Here is a 7,332-nt window from a genome sequence, read left to right as displayed (position 1 = left end):
ATATATTTGGTTTACCCCATGGTTGTGAGGAGTGGAAAACGCAACCTCTAAAATTGATTTCAAATGTAACTTTTTGTATTATTATTTGTTTACCATTCAAAAATTTATTTCCGATAGCCTGTTTCATTGTGAACAAAAAATGTCTCATGGGTTTTTTGCCCAAAATGAACCAGTTCGCAGCAAAAAATTATTTTAGGAACAACTACAGAGACACATCGTCATAAATGCGAAAATACGAAACTAATCTATCTAGTAGGTCGCTATTAGCGATAGTGACAATTAAATTAGTATGACGCTGTCAGTTTGTGAATTTTCGAAATTGAATTAATACTAATTTTGTTTGAATGGAAGGGGTTATATTTTTAGGAGTGATTAATTTTTTTGGGAAAGAAAGTTTTTGGCTTTCTACTACTCCATCTGATACAAAAAAAAGGGAAGATTCTCTCATCCCTTTTTTTTTGTATCAGATGGAGTAGTAGAAAGCCAAAAACTTTCTTTCCCAACTAATTTTGTGTTGTTGTTCTGTTTTCAATTTGTTACTTTAATAATTCACTTGTTATTAAAATGGCATACACAAATGAGGAAATGGCTGATATGCATTACGTTTACGGTCTGTCGCAGGAGAATGGGTTAGAAGCTTTTAGAAGATATGTAGAAATGTATCCTCAACGGCAGCATCCTTCATATAGAATATTTGCTCGACTTCATCAACGATTACGAGAATATGGTTCATTCGACAAAAGAACGCAGGATTGTGGTTGCCATCGAGAAGTACGAACACCACAGCTTGAGGAAGCAGTACTTAATTTGATTGAAAAACAACCTACTACCAGTACTAGAAAGATTGCTTTCCAGCTTAATGTTGATCATATGACGTTATTTCGAATTTTAAACTCTATACCCTTATCATCTGCAACGAGTACAGGCACTGTTACCGCGAGACTTTCCGAACCGTCTTGAATTTTGCAATTGGATGCTGGAAATGATCAGAAGAAATTGTGACTTTCTGAAGACGATAGAATTCACAGACGAATGTAGTTTTTCTCGGGACAATATTATTAATTTTCATAATTACCACATATGGGCTGATGAAAACCCTCACGCCATTGTCGAAACTAACCAACAGTTTTCTCTCAACGTGTGGCTCGGAGTTATTGGGGATGATTTAATTGGGCCTCATTTTCTACCTCCTCGATTAAATGGTGAGGCATACGTTCAATTTTTAAGAGAAGTGCATCCAGTACTGCCGGAGGAAGTTCCTTTGGGCGTCAGAAGGGATATGTTTTTTATGCATGATGGGGTTCCCACCCATTTTAGTCAAGTAGCACGTCAGCATTCAACTGAAACATATGCAAATCAGTGGATAGGTCGAGGAGGACCACGGAACTGACCTGCTCGATCCCCGGATCTCAATCCTGTAGAGTTCTCTATTTGGGGCCATTTACAGCATTTGGTTTATCGTACTCCTGTTCGCGATGTAGAGGACTTGAGAAACTGCGTCATCGATGCGTGCAGGGTAATCAGAGAGACTCCAGGAATATTTGAGCGAATACGTGGCTCAATGCGCCGACGTCTAGACGCATGCGTAATGTCTGAAGGTAGACATATTGAACATTTACTATGATTTCTACATGTTGTGTGTTTTGTTATTAATAAATTAGTTTTGTTTATTACCCTTTAATCGTTTAATGCAAGTACTAACTACAAAATAACAATAAATCCAGTTCGCATTTATGACGATGTATCTCTGTAGTTGTTCGTAAAATAATTTTTTTCTGCGAACTGATTTATTTTGGGCAAAAACCCAGAGACATTTTTTGTTCAGAATGAAACAGACTATCGGAAATACATTTTTAAATGGTAAACAAATAATAAGACAAAAAGTTACATTGGAAATAAATTTTAGGGGTTGCGTTTTCCACCCCTTACAACCATGGGGTAAACCAAATAAATTACTGGCTAAGTGTTTCTTTGGTAGTACAAAACGTCAGGTTAATTTCAATATTGTAACTTCTTCAGTGCTTGTGAAAAAAATTGTTATACACATTTTATGTACCCTCTTTAAGGGGCTGTATCTTAACAAGGGATGCTCCAATGAAGTTTCTTTAAATGAAAGATCCTATCTTTTTTTCGATGAGGAATCCTTAAATGTTTTACACTTATTCAGTTACACCCTGTATTTGTTATATATTATCATAACATTATATTTCAACATTTCGATCGTTTTCAACACATTTGTCCAAATATTACGGTACTAGTATTTTTGATATTTCTTATGATAATTTCAAACTATCTGGATTATATTCTTTTGAGTTAATTGATAAATTATTGATTGGTATATTCACCCGATGAAATATATGATATCCTAAAGTTATCCTGATGAAAGTCTTTTACTAATTCTGAATTAAAATTTGATAAAAATAGCCTACGGACATGACCATCTCAAAGTTATCAACATCCTCCAAAGTATGTGAACAATGTGAACAAAACGCACCTATTGTCACGAAAGAGGATCCACAAACATAAAATATTCTGATTTATATCCAATAGGCCGTGTTCACTTACCGTAATATAAATATTTCCATTCCAATATTCATATTATGAACATAAGCGATTCAAGGAAATCGGTGAACTTTGATGCTTTTGCATACATAACCTAAAATATTATTTTATACCCGTGTGATTAAATGTTACACCTACCTCTCAATTTACATCATCACATTTTAGAATACGCAACACTGTGCGTATTCTAAACCGGCTCACGTAACTGAATTCGAGTAAGCCATATTGGTCGAAAGATTTGCACGAATGAGTCGCTATACCAGTGTACAGGCATCTTAATTCATAAATAATAGTGTTATGTCAATTCAAGGAATCAGGTCAAACATTTGTTGGGAAAAAGTCCTATGAAGATACGTTCAGTTGGCTTGGCTGTAATTTCAGAAGAACATTTTTCCGTGTATATATTTTGAAAAAATCTTCATGGAAACCGAAATGGTTGTATTTACATCAAATCCAAGTTATACCTATTTCAGTAAATTATGTATTTTCAGGGTTATGTATTGATGTATCATTTAAATTAATTAATTATATTCAAACATTAGTCAACACTAATATGGTTTCAGTACACTCAACCACACAAAAAGATCTTGAAAACCATGAATAAACTTTTCAGCAAGTAAGCTTTCCAAAGGAATGTTTTGATATGTAATATCAGAATGACAATGAAAGGTATGTAATTTTTTGGTCTATTTGCACTGGACTCAAACTCTAATGAACACAGCTAGAATGGTTCAGAACTCCACTTCAACTTCCAATGATATACAGCTTCTTTAAATGTGGAACTCAATTTTTCGTTCTACAAACGCAATGTTAAAAATCAATAACTGTTCTAAAAGTTACTCTTTTTCAAATTTTAGTACCTAAAAATACCATTTTTCAGGCAGAAGATTTCGAAGGAAAAGGTGCCATGCAAAATAGAAGTAGACATAAATTTTGTAACGAAAAAAAAGATCAAAAAAGAAATGGATCCAGACTTTGTTCCCAAGCAGAAAAAGCGTAAATCGAAACTAAAAGAACTGAAGTTATCAGAGATGCCCAAGGAAGAAATTGATCCGAACATCGAGGAGAACCTTTTGAAATATGCTTGTGAACTGTGTGACGAAAAAATTCATTCCAGCATAGCTTTCGCTCATCATTCAATATCCCATTCTTCAGACAACAAGTTCCACTGTCATTACTGCAATTACAAGAGCTCGTTAGCAAAGAGGATAGACAAGCATATGAGGTTTCACGGAAATATGGGAAAATACTTCCCGTGCGAAATATGTCATGCCGTGTTTCCTGAATATATTCAAGCTGTTGAACACAAGCACTTCCACACAGGTGAAATGTCATACCAGTGCGAGATCTGCAACAAACATTTCATGTTTTCATGGTTGTTGTTTACCCACAAGCGACTCTTCCATCCCTCAGTGAAAGATGACCCCTCTAGTCTCTTCTGTGATAACTGCAATATGTCTTTTGGGACGCGCTCAGGCTTGCGGAAGCATATTTTTCGAAAACACAATAAAATACCAAAGGAACAGCCACTTTGCGACGTGTGCGGAAAAACTTTGGCCAGCAATGAGACCCTCAAGTTCCACAAGAGAACTCACACTGGGGAAAAACCGTATGGCTGTGTTACTTGCGGTAAAAGTTTTCGGAAAAAGGGGCTTCTAGTTGAACATGAGCGCACGCATACTGGCGAAAAGCCTTTTGCCTGCCAGTATTGTGATAAGGCTTTCGCTCAAAGAGCTCCATTGAAAATTCACCAAAGGATCCACACTGGCGAGCGACCGTATATTTGTAGGTTATGTGGGAAGGGGTGTATTTGCAAAAGCGTACTTGATTCGCATTTGAGGAGTTGTCCTGGTATTATGATTCCTTGAGTTATTTTCAATAATTATCAAGAGTTTGGTGGATTTTTCCCGGCTTGGATGAATAACAAATCGGGTTTCGAAACGAAAGTTTAATCGGATATTTATATACATTTTTGCAAAGTTTCTTTCAGAATCTGAAATGGAAGGGATATATTTTCAGGAAAGATTAATTTTTTGGGAAAGAAAGGTTTTGGCTTTTTACTTATCCGTATTTATACAAACAATGTGGGAGTCTTCCAAAAAAAGGAAAAAGCAATACATTTCAAAATGAACTATTCACATTGATATGCAGCTCATGCAAAGAAGTAACTTTCTGACACAAACTGGAAGAAAAAGCCTTCTCAGAACAGCTACTTTCATATAAATATTGAATTACACGAAAGAAAAGAATATTTCGAGACAACTACTTTCAAATGAACATTATACAAAAACACTTTTTTCTATTCAGTTTGTACTCCAAACATTCGTTATGGAATTGAATCTGATATCAATCACAGGATCACTACACAATATACTATACGAAAAAGGTTGAATTTCACTTGAAAGAAACACTGTTATTCTCAGTGGTGGATATCGATGTTTCAGATATTATCTTTATCTTGTATTCTCGACTCCAAAAATAGAGCTGCGCGTTACGACATAGACACATTGTCGCTGAAGATACTGTTCCGCATGGAATATTTTATCATAGTATTCAGTATCAGTTTTGAAAATTTGAATAAATTTTGGCATCATCAAAACATTTTAAAGAGTAAAGTAACGTTGGAAAAAATATTCAAGAAGTTATACAATTGTTAACTATCATTTTTATCTAACGACCGCTTTTATTAATGGATACTCAAAAGTTTGAATAGATTTAAGAAATGTTTGCTTTTTGGAGCCCTACTTATATAATATACTAGCTGACCCGACGAACTACAGGGCGAAGGACGGCGCGCTATTTATAGGTACGTGCCGCCGGTCCCCCGGCCGGTACCGTCGCCTCCGCTATGTCCCTGCATTTTAAATCTGTAATATCTTCGAAATTATTCGTTCAAATTACAAGCTGTAAAGGGCCATATTGATTTATATTAAATGCACAGTGTCTTCAAGGTTCTTAATTGGATAAGAATCAATGCTGTATTGCTTAAAATCGCTTCGTAAATGAGCCATTATTTCTCGAGGATGAAACGTTGTTTTTGTGGATTGTCACACCTTTTTAAGGTGTACAATACTGTAGTACATTATTTTGATCTATCTCGTGAGGTTCAGCTAACGTTTGCAATGTCATCGCAAAAAAGTTTTTTTTGCGACCTCTGAAATTATATGTGTTATATACATGTTATATACATATAAACCTTCCTTTTGAATCACTCTTATCTATTTAAAAAATCCATTGCGTAGTTTCAAAAATCTAAAAGGAAAGTCAGCAAGAAGCGAGTTTGTTTTATACTATGTAGTGATAAGATGTCAACTAAATCAATTGATTTCCTACAACCAAATCATTTTTACCATGTGGGGGTCGGAAAATTTTTCTTCAACTAGAATTTATTCTTTGAAGTGTTCGGCGGACACCGTAACTTATTGAAATGTTCAAATTGACATTCAATTCTATGAAAAATATTTCATGTGATACCTTCTTGAAGTTTTTCAGCGTCGATGTGTCCATGTCGGAAGAGGCGCGCAGTCTGTTTTCGGCATTAAATTAAAATAACGAATAATGGAGGTGGAGTTCCGGAAGTTGGGGACTTTTTGATATAAAATTCCCCCTCTTTCAATTTTATTTCTCAAGTATTGATAGTTTCTAAGTTATTAACAATTATCAAATGCTACCTTTTCCATCAACAACCGATGTTACTGAAACCAACAGTAGTGCCTGTTTCATCGACACTAATATGTTTGTTATAATAACTAGCAACTAGTCTTGTAAAATGATTCAAGTTATCGGTTTGTGGCCCAATCATTTTTCTGTATGTGCTTTAATAGATTTTTTAATGTCTTTTAGTTTTTATTATTTCCATTCATGATTGAATTATATTTTATTGTCCAGGGAACAAGTTTATGATTGTTTTTAGAAAATTTATGTTAATGATGTGCAATATAAATTTGTTTGAACTGTTACGTGGTGTTCATCTCATCCTTGCTTCCTAAAAAAATATCCTTTTTTTTATATTCCACAATGTGAAGGAGAACAGGATATGGACGTATAAAAAAATTGGACATTTTGAAACGAATTCAATAAACTGAAATAATTAACAATGTACACCCTTTTATACCTATACAACCACTGTCGGTAATAATAGACGGTACTTAATAACTTTGTTATGCTTATATTTACGAATTTCCAAGGATTCCAAATGATTGAGTTTACAACTTTTTCTTGTTTAGTGCAAAATTTCCCTTTCGTTTATATTCGGGAACTTGTGGTTGCATTCCAAGGAATTGTTTGAAAACGTTGAATCATTTTTACTTAGTCTGAAGGGCCTTTCATGTTCAGCATACCTTCTTGAGAAATTTCGGCCACATTGTCCCACATAAACGCTATTTACACTCCGGACACTTGAGCTTATAAACTCCAGATTTCTCCATCTTTGGCATTGAAAAGGAAGTTAGATGACCTGGCATGTGGCCTGAGACAATTGCGAGATTTTTCAGAAAAAAAATTAAGGTTGAGGTTGCCTCATGGTTACGACTCCCTATATAAATAAATAGTAATGATCGTATTCTGATAGTATAATGAATTGTATAGTATATGATAGTATTATAAATTTGACATCATTCGATAATACCCAATTATTACACACTTTAACCGACTTTCTATCTCTCATCGTTTACGATGTTCTCATGCATAACCCTTTATTTATATATATATATATATATATATATATATATATATATATATATATATATAATTAATTCTTGAAGCTTTATA

The 7,332-nt window shown here is 34.4% G+C and overlaps 1 protein-coding gene across 9 annotated transcripts in view; it reads left to right on the top strand.

Moving 5' to 3' along the window:
* LOC111510822 (uncharacterized) overlaps positions 1 to 7,332 on the top strand; it is a 326,252-nt gene that overhangs the window by 152,021 nt on the left and 166,899 nt on the right. The gene's annotated exons all lie outside the window — the stretch shown is intronic.

Source organism: Leptinotarsa decemlineata, unplaced genomic scaffold (genome assembly GCF_025532065.1).
Source record: "Leptinotarsa decemlineata unplaced genomic scaffold, Ldec_3_MD MMD2_tig00000035_RagTag_RagTag, whole genome shotgun sequence".
In the NCBI taxonomy this organism is placed as follows: domain Eukaryota; kingdom Metazoa; phylum Arthropoda; class Insecta; order Coleoptera; family Chrysomelidae; genus Leptinotarsa; species Leptinotarsa decemlineata.
Note: the sequence above shows the minus strand (reverse complement) of the source record. Positions and strands in the feature narration are given on the sequence as shown.